The sequence below is a fragment of the Populus euphratica genome, unplaced genomic scaffold (assembly GCF_000495115.2).
Source record: "Populus euphratica unplaced genomic scaffold, PopEup_1.0 scaffold10.1, whole genome shotgun sequence".
Lineage (NCBI taxonomy): Eukaryota > Viridiplantae > Streptophyta > Magnoliopsida > Malpighiales > Salicaceae > Populus > Populus euphratica.
The window spans coordinates 2181353-2199690 of record NW_011499856.1 but is presented as its reverse complement, the minus strand read 5'-3'; the positions used below and the strand labels follow the sequence as shown (position 1 = coordinate 2199690).

Here is an 18338-nt window from a genome sequence, read left to right as displayed (position 1 = left end):
TTATGCCTTCTTGCCTTCCCAGTAACTGATGATTGGTGCTGCTGTATGACGCTAGTTAATTAGATCATTTAAGGGTATCTTGAAGTTCGGCGATGACCATGGAGAGTGAAAAATTGATACGAGAACGTAAATGATGATGTTGGAGTATTTTGAAAAGGCAAACTAGCATAAAGATAACATAAAACATAATCCATGTCTGATTTTGAGAATATTTTGGACACCCTTTGATATTTTGGCTTTAAACTTGTTACGAGTAAATCACCTCAACTTCAAAAACTCGTTACATGACGCCCATCATAGGTCACCGCCAATGCTAGTTAAGGGTTGCTTCAGGCCGCAAAATTTATCAGTTGGAACTTTATTTCCCTAATTTTGTGTTTTTTTCATCATTTGTAGCCTTTTGGGACTCGATTTCATGTTTATTTCTGCTTAAATCTTATCGACATACTTGTTTTTGTTTTTGATAGTATTTTTATCTTATTGAATAATCAGTATTTACCCATTTTGGTAAATTTTGTAACCCTAGCTAGTTATTTAAGCCGGTTAATGGGCTATTTCATAATAAACTGGATTATCCAGACTCTTTAATTTTCTCCCGTTGTGAGACTAAGAGTTTTAGATTGTTCCTGCCATGAGGTAGTTCCTGCTATATATATCTGCAGGCAAAATTGTTCATGGTATTCTATTTTTGACAGCAAGCCATTTTCAATGATATTTTCTTCTACAGATTTCCTTTAACTTCCCTTAACTTCAACAAATTCAACCCTGGGCCGGTTACGAATTAACACACTACAAGTTATAAATCATTTAATAATTTTAAAACATTATACTCCTTATTAGCTTCAGGTATAGAGGAGTGCAAGCATACTTAGACACACACACACACACACACACACACAAACACACATATATGCATTTATGTATGTATGTATGTCTACAGTACTAGCTAGCCTTCTATGTGACAAATCTAACAATTCGAAGTAGCTAGCTAACATTATCCAGAATGGTTGAAAAGTCACTGGGAAAAACATTCTGGAGAAAGGACAAAAGCGATTAAAAAACAATTAACCAGCTCGATGAACATTTTCTTGATTATTGATCATCAGCTCAGTACTATCATTCTATGAATTGCGTATGCATAGAGCATGAATACATGAATGGAGTCTGTTATTCTTGACAAATAGCCAAACCCTGGTTTCAAACGAAGAAGCTTGCAACTTGATCATGATGATCAACATCAACAACACAAAAAAATGTCAAATACTCATGGAGATTATAGAGATCAAACAGCGAAGTGTTGTAGACCCGGCCGCATCTTTAATTTACTACAGCTCTAGATCGATCGCATCTTCATTGCAGGGAAACCTGCAAGCTATACAGCTCCAAATCTTCAGATCATGGTAGAGTAGATGATAAAAAGGGTATCAGATTATCAATCCGTGCACTTCCGATATTGACACCACCACTTGTGCTAGTTCTTGATTTCTGGAAATTAAGCAAATGACCGATAAAGATGCTAGTGACGCATGTCTTCAATTATAAAATCTCCATGTGTCATGTGCCTTGGAACTTGATTATATCTCGAGCAGCATATGGTGTTCCCAGCACAGAAAATTCACCTGCAATAATTTTTAGAAGCAAACATAAAACCATAGGACCACAACTAAGCAGTCTAGAGATCCTCGTGTCCTCAGGGAAGAAGATATCAAATTAATTTGTGTTTAATACGAGGGTCCTCTCCTTTAGCTGTTTAAGCTACAAAATTAACTGCTCCTTAATTCCCAACATAGAAGAATGGAAGGGGAAATTTTTACTAAATCTAGCATCATTAGGATCAGGACCATGCCACCTGCAAAAGATATTAGGTAGAAACAATCAAATTCATTAACACAACATCTTATTCAGATTCCCAACAAGCATTCGGTAAAGAAATCAAACAAAACTTGAGATGAGCATGTGCAAAGGTAATAATATTGCTCAATGCTCAAGAAACAAGCTCAAGAGTAAACATATATGGTAAGACTATTAGCAATTAAACGGAGTGAGGGGCTGAAGGTGATGACAGAAGACTAGAGAGCACAAAGGAGTGAGATGCAATTAAGCTCCATGCATTTCATCATCTGTGCTCTCTATCTTCTGTCAACATCACCAGTGCCTCCTCACATAATTCAAAACACAAACATTAAAAAAAAAATATGCGTATCTATAATAGAGCTAGGGCCGGGCCTGAGAACAGAGCTTTGGCTTCCAAGGAATTCATGAGAACCCTATCTTTTTATGGAGAAAACTGTGGAAGGGATGAAGAGACAGGGGAGAGAGAGCCTTGGTGTATATATGTTATTTTTCTTCAAGGATTTTTGTATATGACATAGTTGATCTCCAACACCTCTATTTATAGGAGAAAACTGTGCCATATTGGCTGTACCCCTAGCCTCTTTTTCATGAGATTGGTGTGCATCTACAAAGAAAAGTGTGCCAACTTGAAACTTACGATTATTTATCCCGGTTCGCGTTGTCTAGGAATATCACAGTTACCGTGCGTTAATGTTGGAAAGGAGGGGTAGTTACAACATGATTCTCACCTCGACGATTGAAAACCTAACTTAGTGTTGCTTTCGATTAATGCTACACCAAAAATAATATATATATATATAACCGTAAATAATAATAAAATGACCTAATATATATATATATATTAGGCCATTTTGGTATTATTTACGGTTTATATATATTCACTATTTATCCTTTTCTGTTTTTTAGATATGAAAATAAAAAGTATATATTTTTTAGGATCTTTAATTACAAAAATAAACTAACAATTACAACTATAGCTTTCAAGAGAGCTCCCTGTTTGACAATTGGTTGTTAGTTTATTACATTTTTAAAATAAGAAAAAATGAAAACAGAAATGATGCTAGAAGACAGTTACTTAATGATATTTTTTTTTAATTTTCCTCTCTTTAATTTCATAGCTTGTTAATTATAAGTAAAATTTTCATTATTCAAAACATTATTGGCATGAAAATTTGCTATTGTTGATTCTAAGCTTGAGGAGTCATTTGTCAGTTAAGATAATCTTGTTAAGATATATATATATATATATATATATATATAAGAATCTACGTGTATTTTCAATGAAGAGGAGAAGTCCTAGATTAATAACATGAATTGTTACCTGTCTCTTCTTAGTAAAACCCTAGCTAGTGTTTTTTAGGACAAAGTCATGGTGGGATTTTGATATGCATATCTATCATCTTCTAATTATTCTTCAGTCCACTTCAATTGATGGGCGTTTTAGTGACTCTAACATCCTAGAAATCCCTAACCTAACACGATGGACATGTATATGTATTTTCACTCCATTGATGCGTGACAGTTGTTCTGTTCTCTTCTTCTCCATATCCTGAATACTCTCAGCTGATTTGGTCAAAAGAATATGTTGTCTGACGTTAAGGGAATTAGTTGAGCTGTGCATGTCCAGTTAATGTGCATTTCTAACATTTTCTGTGGGATTAGGAGAAATGGATTCGAATCAAGTTGAATTGGTGTCAATCGGAAATCAGCTGACGAAGCTGTAACTTTTGCCCAGAATTTTATTGTGGAATCTGATTCTTCAGTTGTTGTGAGATGGCTCGACAGTTCTTCTACAAAGCCATGGAAAACATGCTGATGAGTTTTTCACTATTTCTAATCTCTTTCCTAATTAATCTTTGGTCTGTTTGTCCATGCTTTACATGAAGCTAATGGCATTGCTGCTGATGTGTTAGCTAAGCGAGAGTTTGGGAGGGAATCTGACTTAGTTGCTTGGCTATAGAAGGAAATGTAGTTACTGTCTAAGTTTTGTTTTTGGCATCCTCTTGCACTTTCCTGTTGTTCTGGTGTGTACTCTTTCATCTTTTGACTGCTGATTTTTCTGCTGCAACTTGGGCGCCTTTAATATATCCTAGTTTTATTCGAGTTTTAATTCCAAACTTTTATCAATCGTGGCTAATCTTATAAGCATGAATGCCAACGTAAATATTAAGGTTTTCCAAACTATATAATAAGAAATATTTCACGATATATATATATATCCAAATCAAAATCTCCACTGAAAAAGTGGTGATGCTATGTAGAAACTACCGCCCGCGCACATACTAGTCAATAGATTCATAGAATCACCTTAAATAACAAAAGAAGCCGCCAAGGAGAGAGGGGTACTGCAAACTGAAATTTACCAAAAGAAACATAACAAGAACTACCATGCATGTACGAATGATTAACCTTGGTGCTGGCTAGGATCAGCAAAAATTGACGACATTTGACTTTGATGTACTTATGTTAGATCCATGTAAGTGAGTATTGCAGACAAAAGTCACTGGGCTTACATGCAAGTTGATCACGACAGGAATGGAGAAGAAAACAGAAAGGTGGCCAATCCCGCATCACAAAAATCTTATCCTGCTTTTTCCTCAGCAGTCATCGTCGTCGTTGGTCTCTTTTCCTGCTAGAATTGAACATGGGGCGGTGACGACTACAATCTTTCCACCTGTCATCCCCCCATCTTCCTTTTCTCCCTATAGTCGACTTCAGCTCATCTTCACCATATAAATCTCTCCAATGTCCACACCGTGTTGTTATCGACTAGTTCAATCAAAGATATTTTGATCATCAATTCCCATAATTGAAGGTATTTTATTTTGCATAGAAAAAGAAGTTATTCGATCCTAATTTTGGGGCATTGGCTTGCACAGGCGCCAGAATATTTATTCTTTCACTTGTTATTTAGAAATATGAAAAGAGTCTCAGGAGGAAAAATTGATTTATTTAAGATCTTATAAATATATGTGATTCACATAAATCCTCACCATCAAAACAAAACAAAAATAGTTGAATCCAAAAACTAAAACTACCTCGCATAAAATGGAGAAATGCTACTCTTTTATTTATTTATTTTCCTTTTTTTGCACAAAAAAAAAAACGAAATATTCCTAATCATATAGTATGTGAGGATAAAACAACGATGCCGAAAAAACATTAAGCATAACTTTCTGTGATCCAAACGAGCTGAAAGGCATGCATTAATGGATAGAACAGACTACAAAAGGCCAAATACCATTCCAACATCAACTGGGAGAGGAGCCCAGTTCTATCGCAAGAAAGAATAAAGACAGCTAGCTATGATTGGTATCATCACACGTGTTGTCTCTTGATTTTCCTCCAATATATGGAGATGGCAGCAAATTCTTGGAATTATCCTTTTTGGGACCCTGATCTTTTCTAGACAGGATTACGTGCTTTCCCTATTTGGGCAGGGAAGCCGAAGAAGATATATCTAGTACAACATCCTCATCATTCGAAGGGCTTAATTTTCTATTGAGGACTTGTTTAATTGACATCAGAGACTATTAAGGAAAAACCTAGTTGAAACTTTTTAATTATATGTTTGTGCAAGTCACAGAAATCATTCTGAGTAATTAGCGACAATCTGCCATGTCCCTTTAGTTATAAATAAATCCTTGATCAACAAGTCTAAAGGATTTCATACGAACTGGGATTAAAATGCAGGATTCGAGGAAATCATGCATCTCTAGCCAAAGAATTCCCTTATTGCAGGTTGTGTGCTCCGAAAGCGGAATGGAGAATTTTTCAAGGGAGTTTGGAAAGCAATATTTTGGTATTGATTTTATTATTTTATTCCGCTTCTTTTGACCAGACAAATAAAGATAAGCACATCCTCTCCTTTTTTGACTTCTTTATGTTTGCATGTTATGAGCACTTAGCAAGCTGCTCCAGTGGAGGGACCTTCTCTGATCCCTCTATACATCATTCTGTGGCCAGGCCCTAGAAATTGCAAAAAGTTAGTGGTTTTTAAAATGTAAATAATGCATGCGGGTATCGATGTTAGGTTACATTCTTTCCATCCGGAGAGGGCCCGCGCGTAGTCTCGAGGGCATGACCATTTTTTTATACTTCACTCCGAATATTTTTGAAACGAAAAATTCAGATGACACTTTGTTAGTTTTTTTCTAAATTTTGACTAATATGGTAGCCATCAAGTTGAGTCCGGTGATTTTTTAATGTCTTTTAACCTCAAATATCTTAGTTATCTTAGTTAAAAATTCTAAAAATCTATATAAAAACTAAAAATTAACTTGAAATTAAAAAATAAAATTGGAGTTTAAATCTAATTTTTTAAACAATTTAAAAATAAAAAACACTTAAATAAAACTTTTTTCACCAAATAAAATTTGGTGATATTAATATAAATCATTTTGATAGTCAGGATCAAAACCAATGTTATCTTTTTATAACCAAAATTTGGCGACTCTCTCTTTCTCTTTGTTAAGTAAAGGTTTTAAAATAAAATTTTAAATTAAAATTCACTTTGTTTTGAAAATTTAGAAATTAAAGAAACAATATATATAAGTTGGAAAGTATAAAAACTACAATGCATATTATTTCCATAGTTTGAAAAGGCCACATATATTTTATATTTTTTTCACTTTGATCCCTTGTTTTTTAATCTTATTTTTTTGATAAATTAACTTAAATTAACCTATAATTTGGTGTGATTATGCCAAAATAAAAATAAAGTAAAGGGACAAAAGATGAAAAAAACATTGTGAACTATGAGTCCAATATTGTGAGGAGATTCATACTGTATTTTGCATAGTAAATCCCACTGTAAGTTACTATCATGTTTTAATTAGATATGTTTTAGAGTTTGTTATAAACTTGTAATTTTAGATAAAAAAAAATTATCTGGTTGTATTATTTATTATTATTATTATATTTTGCAATCAAGCTTTTAGAGAGATATGCGCAGTATGCAAGTAGTTAAAACAAATTTGAAAGCTACACCTTACATATCTAATTCCAAGCAAGCACTAAGTTAAGTAGATAAGAGCTCCAAAGATGACTGCGGACGCTGTTTGTGGCTGTCTATAAAGCTTAAATGGCCTTTGAATGAAAAAATAAGAAAATAATTAATTGAAGATTTTCTACTATGAAATCAATTTGCCCCTATTTACAATCAGCAAATCAAACTCGGAGGTTTAATTAATTGATTAAATCATTTCCCATTAGTTTAGGCTATATTTGATGGAAGGAAGGATGGAAAAGAAGGGGGAAAAAAGGGCGACTCGCTATTTATTCAGTTGTTTAGCTAACGAGAGAAGCGAAAGATGAGAGCTAATCCATTTAAATTAATTAAAAGTATTGAAAATGATAAAAAAATAAAAAAAAAATGTGAGCTCTTTTCTATGTAGTAATTGGGTTTATTTATTTATTTATTTATTTTTAACTTGGTGACAATTAATCAAGCTGAGATAAAATGTAGGATTTAAAAATCCATTATAATAGTAAATAATTGTTGAACCTAATCCAATTAATCCTAACTAGAACTGTTTTGTAAAATCCTAACTAGAACTGTTTTGTAAAGATTATATAATGATTATCAAAACCAATCTACTTTTGCTTTTAAAATTTTTAAAATCTACCATTTTTATGAAATTGTTAGGTTAGTTTTAAAATTAAACTAGCTACTTATAAATTTGGGACCCTGAGCACAAGTTTTTTTAGGTGAAATTGAGCGTTTTGGACTCATCAACATGCTTCATTTGAACCGTTGAAGCCCATGTTCCCCCCAAAATTAATTTGTTTCCATTAGATTGTACATCTATTGTAGTAATGCTGGTTTTTAATAGTGTTTTTTTATTTAAAAATATATTAAAATAATATTTTTTTAATTTATAACATTTATTTTTTTATATTATTATATTAAAACGGTCTGAAAAAACACTAAATAATTAATTCTAAATAATAAAAAAATTAACAAATTATTTTTAAAAAAATGCTTTTAAAACTTAAAATCTAAAATTATAAATTAATTATAAAATTAATGTGTGAATCAATACATCCAATTGAGCGACTCATATCAAGATTTAATGGGATTCAAATACTGGATGAGAAAACATTATTTGATCATATATTTTCTTAAGAACATTAATTTGCAATATTGAAAAAAAAAAAAAAAACAATTCCCGAATGGAAGGCTGTCTCAAAAATGGGCTCTAAGGCTAGAAAACCAACACCTAGCTCTCTTGTGGGCTCAAAGCGAGGAATCCTAATGTTTTCGAGTATACCAAATTTTCGAGACCTTGTTTAAAAATTTGGGATAATGATGGGCATCAACCTTTTTTCTTTTGAATTTTTTGAATTTATTTTTTTATGTAATTTGCATTTTTTTTCATCACCTGCTTCTATTATATATTTAATTTTTTTACTATTTTTTTTATAAATTAATTTCATATTTAATATTTGAAAATTCATATATATACTTATTATAATTTTTTTTTTGAAAAAGTATTTTTTTACTAGTTTTTATAAATTAATTTCATATCTAATAGTTTGAAATATATATATATATATATATATATATATATTTATTTAACATGCACGTGTTTCTTCAACTTTCCAGTGTCATTCCAATTTTTCATGCCCTTTTTTTATATATTATGAATATTTAGAAGTGTAGTTGTATTTTTTTTTAAATATTTTTTATTTAGAAATATATTAAAATAAAAAAATTATTTTTAACATCAATATATTAAAATAATTTAAAAACAAGAAATATTAATTTAAAAAAAATAATTAAAAAAAAATACTTTTGAAAATTTAAAAACAAATAGAGCAGGATCTTCTAAAGCAGTCCAACATCTAAATTTAATAATTAGATTTTTCAGTACTCCATGTTTATTTATTTATTATTAGATATCAGTTTACTTTTATTTCTTTCCTGTTATCATTTCTTTACGTAACAACTAGCTATTATTAACTTGGCTATCAAACTCGTGCCCCATGGTGAGTTGTAACTAAAAAAAAAAAAATACAGAACATATGGGTTGTTTTACTGTGTTTTTTATATAAAAAATCTCAAAATATAAATTAAAAAGCATATATAAATATATAATTAAATATATAGATAATTATTTATGTAAAAAAATAAAAAAAATATTATTAATAATAATAAAATTAAAATCAAGATATTCAATCACACAAAATGATACAGTCATCCGATTTCGTTTATTAAACTTGTTTATTTAAGTCAATTAAAGATAAATTCACACCCTAAAAAATTCATAATCTAAAAGATAAAAAAATTAATTAAATAAACTCATGTCCTAAAAAATAATATTATGGAAGGCCCAACACATCAATAATATTATTTAAAAATAAATATTTTTTATTTTAAATAATAGAGTTCATTTTTATAAAAAAATAAATATACGAGTTAAAATAAAATCTTGAAAAATAAAAACAAACAAAATAATTCTATAAAAAAATTATATTAAAAACTAGCATGCCAAACTCATGACCTAAATGAACCCATATCAAAAAAATTAAAGATAATCACAAAATTAATATTTTATTTTTTAAAAATAAAGCAAAACGATGAAATCATATATAATCAAATCCCTAACAAATTAGATGTCAAAAAATAAAACTAGAAAAAAAATCACTTACATAAAAAGATCTAGAAATAATAAGGGTGAAAAAAATATTAATTAGAGAGCAAATTAAAATTTTCAATTGGAGGGTTAAATTGAATTGAAAAAAAAAAGATTTAACAACAAAAAAAAAATCAAAAGAATGAGAGTTAAACTGAAAAAAAATAAAACCTAAAAAACTTTGATTGAAAAATGAAATTAAGAACTAAAAAACTTTAAGAAAAGGGCCAAGAAAAAAAATAAGGACCAAAATAAAAAAAAACATATGAGCAATTATAGTTGAAGGACTAAATTGAAAAAAAAATTATAAAAGGAATAAGATTGAAATAAGAAACTAAAAGAATGAGAACTGAAATTGAAAAAAAAATGTGAGAAATTGTAATTGAAGGACTAAATTTTTAAAAAAATTTCTATAAAAAAATAAGAATAAAATAAAAAATTACAAAATGAGGACTGAAATTACAAAAGAAACAAGAATGAAATAAGAAATTGAAAGAATAAGCACTGAAATAAAAACAAATAAGCAATTGTAATTAAAAGACTAAATTGATATAAAAAAACTTCTATAAAATGAATAAAAACAAAACAAGAAATTACAAGAATGAGCACTAAAATTAAAAACAAATATGAGCAATTGTAATTGAAGGACTAAATTAAAAAAAAATAAAAAACCTTCTATATAATGAAGAATAAAAATGACAAACAAAAAACAAATAGGATAATGATATATTTTATTCGTTATAAAAGAGAAAAAAATGAAAAAATAACAAATGATTATGACAATCCGACCACCATAAACCTCAACACGGCATTTTGTATGGAAAATAATAATAGGGTTGTGCAGAGTTGTGCATATAGGGAGATAAAGAAAGGCTAAATTTAGCTATCTAATGGCATCCCTTGCATTGTTAGAATGACATGGACTTCACATTACTTACTAGCACATGTTAAACACATGTCAACGACTTTTTTTTAATTTAAAAATTCATAAGTAAATGTGAAAATACTAAAGTATCCCCCATGACTTTGTTAATTACACAAAATATTTGTGTAAAAATATAAAAATATCTCCAAAGAAAAAACTTATTTTTTTTATATTTTTTCTAAGGTTAAATACGTGTTTTTACTATACATAGATAATGAAAAACCTAAAAACTCTTATCTAATAATCCAATAATTTTTTAATCTTGCATTCAAAAAGATATTTTAATTGTTAACAAGATCGTAAAAAATCAAGAAATTCCTTGATCAACTATTCTAAAGGTTTTTTACTCTATGAATAAAAAAATGTTTTTACCATTTAAGCAAATTAAAAAATTAGATTCATCCTCAAACAGTCATCTAATAATGAATGGGCCAATAAAAAAGACCAAAAAACTCCAAACCTCAAGACTTTTTTTTTCTCACTCTTAAAAAAAATTTATTATAATAATTCATAATAAATTATTGATTAATACTATAATAAAACTTGCACAGGATTATAGTTTTTGTTAATAGTTGAAGCTATTTAATGTTATCACGTGAATATGAATTAATTTGTGATTTTATATTGATCAAGGAGGTGATGGACACCTATGTGACAAAAAGATCGAACCCATTATAAGATTCATTTTTTAACAAGAAATTAAATTCGTTCAAATGACCATGTTTAATAATCTTCTATACAAATCTATATTTATATTATACAATAATTAATATAATGTTCAAAATATGATGATTATGCATTGTGAATAAAAATCATGTCCAGATTTTAAATTTATTTATTGAAATTTATAAAAGATAATATAAATAGAAATAAATATGAAACTAAGTAAATAAAATTAAAAAAAAAATACTATGTGAGACCTAATATATTAAAAATATTATTTAAAAATAAATACTTTTTATAAAATAAAGTTTACCTATACAAAAATAAAGAATTTTGTCAAAAATTATATACAAAACAAAACATTTAAAAAACATGCTCAATCCAAAAAAGATTGTAAGATCCATGGTTTAAGTCATGTGATCAAGATAAATCAATTAAAAAAAAAATAAGATAACTAGAAAACCAATATTAAAAAAAAAGGTAGTATAATAAAATCTTAATTTTATAAACCTTTAAATCTCATGACGTGTGTTATTAGATTAAAAGTACAGTAAAAAGAAAAACTATAAAATTTAATTCCTAAAAAATTAAACTTCAAAAGATGAAACTAGGGAAAAAATGATGCTCTTTTCCAAAAATCTCCTCATTGAGCTGCGTTTTTTTAGAATTTGGATCTTGGTTGTGTATTAACGGACAGACAATGCATTGACACGTGAAATTAAGATATTACAACATAAATTTTTATTAAAAGATAAAGTTAAAAACAACAAAACTCTAACAAAAAAATCAAAAATTAAAAAAATAAAAATTGAATTTTAGAAAAAAAAATATGACAAATTATAATTTAAAAACTAAATTGAAAACATGAAAACTTATTATAATTTAAAGACTAAATTGAAAATATGAAAAAAATTTATAAGAACCAAACTTGAAAGAAAGAAAAAAAAGAACATAAATAATTTTTTTTTACAAGAAAAAAAGAAAGAAAGAAGAAGATAAACAATGATTAATGACAAACTACTCACTAAAAAGAAAAGGAGGCATTGCTTCTAATGAAACAACAAAATAATAAATTTAGCTATCGAGAAAAGTGTGTGAGCCCCTAAAAAATGTGAATATCTCCCACATAACAATATGTAATGTTCATGTTATTGTATTTTTTTATTAAAAAGTAATTATTAAGAATAAGAAATTCAAAACTGAAACATAAAAAACATATATAAAAAGATAAAATCACCCTGAATTCTTGCCTCTCTCATAAAAGTTAATGTATAATTTTGTAAAATAACATAAAAGCATAAATACCTTTGGCTAGCTATTCAATTTTTTTTTAATTGTAGGGGTAAATAAATATTTTTATTATTTATAAAAAAGTAAAAATATAAAAACAACAATTTACAAATCTTTAATGACTACTTGGAAAAGACGAAACCACCCAAAACCAAGGCAAACGAAACTTTCTTCAAAGGACAAGCGTAATTCTACAGTCATAATGAATAGTTTTTGTGCCTGTGACTCTGTGTACACAGTAAACTCTACAGTATTTTAGCTACGTGTTTTATATAGTTTGTATAATTGTTCTTTTACGTTTTGTTTGATTGATTAGTGAGAGTTGTCTCGTATTCTTCTGAATTTTTCAATTAGGTTTCTTTATTGTACATTTATTGATATTCTGGGCTAACTTACATGTAACAGATTAAAAAGTACATGAGATTATAGTTGAATTATATATTTTTTTTTTAATTTTTCACTTCAAATTTTCACTTCAAATTATCTCTATTTTAGTTTTAGATATCAAAAATTAATTTTAAAAACTAAAAAACTTATTATTTTAAATTAAAAATATTTTAAAAAACAATTTTTACGTCCACAGCATGCAGTCCATGGTCTCGCAGCGGGAAGCAGACTCGAATTTGAGACTGGAAGGGAACACACCGTCAGAACCCAGACGGCATCGGCTACGCCAACCCCTCAAGGTTGCATAAAATGTTCTGTCTATGCAATGATGTAAAGGAAGAAGAACCTTAAATAATGCATTGATATTCAATAATCATATGTATTTAATGCACAAATAGACAGGGGAGAGAGAGGAGAACAACCACAGAAAGCAGCATAAGAGAGGAACTTTTAACCTTTTTTCACGTAATATCACTCAACTAGCTCTTCTTAAGGCCAAACCGACAGAGAAGGGAGAGGAAACACAGAACATGCAGGAGTGAAAAAAAAGGAAAGCGAGACACAACGGAGAAGACAAACCTGCTGAGAGACGGTGGAGAAGGTTATGCAGCAGTTCTTCTACTTTTTCTTCAGGAAACCGGATGAAAGGAGAAGGTTATGCAGCAGTTCTTCTACTTAATTTTGCTTCAGGAAACCGGATGAAGAAAGACATGAGTTGGAAACAAGAGCTGGAAAGATGCCGTGAAGAAATAGCTGAAGAAAAGCTTTCAATATTTTGAAATCTGGTCTTACCATCCAGTCAAATGCATATTTAACTTAATTAAAGGTTTGGGGTGGGGGAGATAGGTGGTTGTGAAAGAGCTGAATGGGGCTTAACTAGCTGGATTGCAATTCCAGATTATTATGGAAACAAGAGCTGAACCCCATGTAGCCGGCTGCTCTCAGCTACAGTCTACGCCATTATCTTACTAATGGTTTATAATACAACACAATTATTGCATTTGAAATAATTGCCCATCTCTTTCACAGCTTTAATCTATATTGCGGAAACATGATAAAAAGCTGAAAGCCACTGTTGTTGCTGATTTTTTGAACTTGTCAATATGACTTGAATTGCTGATGAAGTTTCCAGCTGCACCCAAACGGGCTCGAACAAATTGTATACCGATGAAGTTCTTGGTTTATTTTTAAGTAGAAGAAAATCCTAAAAATAGATATATGCCATCATAATAGAGAAAAATTAAACCTGCCTTGTGGAGGTTATCTTGATTTATTTTTAAATGGTTTTTAAGTTATAAAATAACGAGTTATTATTCTAAATTTTATTAATTTGTTTTAAAAAAATTTAAAAATAAAAAATATAAATACTATAAAAAATTATATTAGCTTAAACTTTTAAATAAAATTTTAATATATAATTTATATTATTCTTTAACACATCATCTCACCTAAAAATTCTTTAAATTTAAAACTTATATCATTCCTTATTTTTAATTTCTATCAAATAAATAAAAATAATAATATTTAAATTTCTAACCATCTAATTATTAAAATTTTAAAACCATATAAAAAAATAAATTCAATTTAATAACTTAAACATATCATCTTCATCATCATCTCTTAGACAATGGAGCCGGCAGCGGCCTTTGGTGTCATATAGGAGACTGCGGAAGCTCTCGTTTGTCTCTGGGATTGACACAACATCCATAAAACAGATGGGTAGGTTTTATCTGTCATAACCTTCCAATCAACAAGAACATGTCTCTGCATCAAAATAGCAATCACTTCATGGTATGTCAAAGCATACTTGAGCCTGTTTCGCAGAATGAGAATCAAAGGCAAGCATTCCCTAGACTTGTGGGGTCTGGATGAGGGCTTGGGGGCAAAAGCACCACCAAGTTTATCAAGCATCCAATGTTTTGGAGCATTAAGCCTCTTCAAGTGCTTCTTCAAGCCTCTAGCCATTTTGCAACTGTATAGCTCAAGATGTGGTGACTGCTGGGCTGCGTTTGTTTAAATTCTGTAGATAGTATTGTAGTTTTAATAATTAAATCGTCATTGAATTTTACTTTTATAAATTTTATTTATTTAATAAAAAAATTAAACATAAAATAATATAAATTTGTATAAGTTTCAAACTTATAAAACTTGCACTTGAGGATATATATTAATAAATAATATAAATTAAATCTTACAATCTTATCTAACAATTTAAATTATTTAATTGAGATGATTTAAAAAAAAAACAGGATATATCATTTACCTTAAATTAACTACTCTTTACTTATTGGATTTGTGATTTTTTTAGTCAATAACATATAAGATTAATTAAAAAGAATTATGAAGGAATTACTTTGTTATTGGCTAAAATAACATACAATTTAAATTTTTTTGTTATTGGCTAAAATAACATACAATTTAAAAAAAAAATTAACATAGTATGTTTTATACATCATATTTGCATTATAAAAAAATTTCTTTTTTATACAATATCTTTAATCATATGAATTATGTTATATTGCCCATTAATTAATTATTAGGAATTAAATTATTATCATTGATGTCAAATTAATTATTTCTAATTAAATTATAAGATTTAATATTAGATTTTTGAAATTCAAGTAATCTAATTCAATCCGTGTAACTCAATATAAATAACCCGAGTTCTTAATATAAATAATATATTTTTCATCTCAATCTTAATTTGTTTTCCTCTTGCCTTCACTCACAATCACAGCCAGATATTATTTTAATGTCTTTTATAATTTTAATATTTTATATTTGATGATGCAGAGACCACGAGAAAACAAATAAGAATTTCAAGAATTCAAATTAAACTTTTATTTTTTAATTAAATCACAAACTCAAAATCAATTTAAAGTCTCTTTCTACTAATATGTCTTTATGTCTTTGTATAATATTGCACCCTAAATATTTGATAAAATGCTTGAATGTAATTTTGTTTTTTTTATATTAAAATTTTGATGATTTCTATGTTATCCTTAACATATGCATTTTAGGAGTTTTATCTACTTGCAACCCTGCGTTATTCTTAGAACAATAAAAAATAAAAGAATGAATATGCAATACCTGTAATATCCATAAAAATTTACCCCAACTAGATACATCCAACTCACTCAGTTTAAAAAAAAATGAATGGGTCAGATTTATATTTTTAAAATATCAAAAATTAAGTTAAATATAATTAATATGAATAAAAATTCAACCCATAAACATCCCTAATTTTATGTATTCCTTCAACTGGATTGCTACTAGAAATTCTAAGTTTGGATTGATTATTACATAGTTTTGAAAATAGAAACTGAATTTTTATGATATTTTTTTAACATTTACACAGACATGGATTTTTTAAGACTAGCTTTGAAATTGAATTGCGGGTTATATAGGGGTCTAACAATGCTCCATTGTTGATTTTGAAAATTTACAGGTCTATTATTTGCTATAAAAATCCTTACGCTTGTGGTTCACGAGGATAAAAAATTTGGAGTAATTCCTGCAATTTTTAGATTCTCTAGCTCATCTTCAGTTCACGAGGATAAAAAATTTGGAGTAATTGCTGCAATTTTTAGATATGTTCTCTAGCTCATCTTCTAAATGATTGAAATTTGTTCATTTATTGGTATTGATAGGAGTTAGAGAGAGGATAGGGGGGTCGGTGATCAGTGGTGAATGGAGGCTGCCGACGGCGAGAGATGTGTAAATCAATTATTTTTTCTCCAACAATTTATATGTTAAATTAACTATAATAACAAACTTGTAATATATATATTTTTTTGGGACTGAGTTCACTCATCAGTGTGTAAGATATTATGAACAGTGTAAACGATAAGCTGTATAATTTTTTAAAATACCAATGCAAACTGTTAGAGGGTCAAGATTTTTTTTTTTTTTTCATGATATGTTAGATTTACATCATACTTTCCATGCTAAAAAAAACTTGGGGCAGCGCATCTCAGTTAAGGAGGTTGCGTTTCTTTTTTTTCATTTCTATCTTCTTTTTTTTGCATTTTCTATTTTTTTTAGTTTATTTTCATTATTTTTTTAATTTCATTATTTAATATTTTCTTTATTTTAAATTTATTTTCATAAATTGTTTTAATTTATTTTTTAAAGTTATTAAAGTTATCATAATTTCAAATAAATATCTCAATATTTAGTTTATACATAATTTGTGCTTGATTTTAAAAATATTTATTTTTGTTATAATATAATTAAGTATAAAAAAGTTTAAGAAAAATGAAATTGTTAAACCCACCAATTCCATCATTGGATCACGAATTTGCACATTAAATCATGAAACTCAACCGATATAAAAAATAAAAATTATCTTGAATTTTTTTAAATCAAAACATACTTTTTATGGATTATTCGAGTTATCTTTAAATATTTTAGGTTGATTAAGTTATGTTGGGATAACTTTTATATAATATAATTTTAAATCTAAATTAAAAAAATTGATTTAACAAATTTCAAGACTAATTTATTAATCATGATTTAATAACAATATCAACTAGTGGAATGTTCATTTTATTTTATTCAAAGCATAATGTAGCTCCTCCATTAAACTAGTTTGTATATTATTAACTATAAATTAAAAGAGAAGGGGTTTTTCCTCGCAAAAACATTGCTAATTAAAATAATACTTTATTCTTTTTTTTTTCAGTCAATTTTATTTAATTTCATTATTTATTGACTATAAATTAAAAGAGGAGGAGGTTTTGTTGTACCCCTCCCTATAAAGAACTATTTATTGGAATAGTGTTTTATTTTTTTGATTTTTTTTTAAAAAATTTCTTTAATATTAAATTTTTTTATTGAGTTATTATACTTTCATTAAATGAATTATAATAGGTTAATCTAATTGCTTTAGTTTTTTTAATTAATTTTTTTATTTTTATCCTTTAATATTGGGTTGATTGTGACTTTACCGAACCCTTCCTCACAAAAGCATTATTCATTGAAATATTGAGCTATCACACTCTCGTGACACAGGTCGTGTTATTTTAAATTTATTTTCATAAATTGTTTCAATTTGTTTTTTAAAGTTATTAAAGTTATTATAATTTCAAATAAATATCTCAATATTTAGTTTATACATAATTTGTGCTTGATTTTAAAAATATTTATTTTTGTTATAATATAATTAAGTATAAAAAAGTTTAAGAAAAATGAAATTGTTAAACCCACCAATTCCATCATTGGATCTCCAATTTAACACATTAAATCATGAAACTCAACCGATATAAAAAATAAAAATTATCTTGAATTTTTTTAAATCAAAACATACTTTTTACAGATTATTCGAGTTATTTTTAAATATTTTAAGTTGATTAAGTCATGTTGGGATAAATTTTATATAATATAAGAGTAAATCTAAATTAAAAAAATTAATTTAACAAATTTCAAGATTAATTTATTGATCATGATTTAATAACAATATCAACTAGCAGAATGTTCATTTTTTTTTTTGTTCAAAGCATAATGTAGCGCCTCCATTAAACTAGTTTGTATATTATTAACTATAAATTAAAAGAGAAGGGTTTTTTCCTTGCAAAAACATT

General features: G+C 27.8%; 1 long non-coding RNA gene and 1 pseudogene across 1 annotated transcript; both read right to left on the bottom strand.

Annotated features, from left to right (window-relative positions):
* Positions 1 to 1073: 1073 nt before the first annotated feature.
* On the bottom strand, positions 1074 to 13408 carry LOC105123424 (uncharacterized). Its single transcript, XR_841847.1, has 2 exons — positions 13336 to 13408; positions 1074 to 1849 (listed from the first exon to the last, which is right to left on the bottom strand). It is a non-coding gene; the product is annotated as an uncharacterized LOC105123424 (long non-coding RNA).
* A 945-nt stretch (positions 13409 to 14353) lies between these two features.
* On the bottom strand, positions 14354 to 14762 carry LOC105123423 (40S ribosomal protein S4-like; annotated as a pseudogene).
* Between the last annotated feature and the right edge of the window lie 3576 nt (positions 14763 to 18338).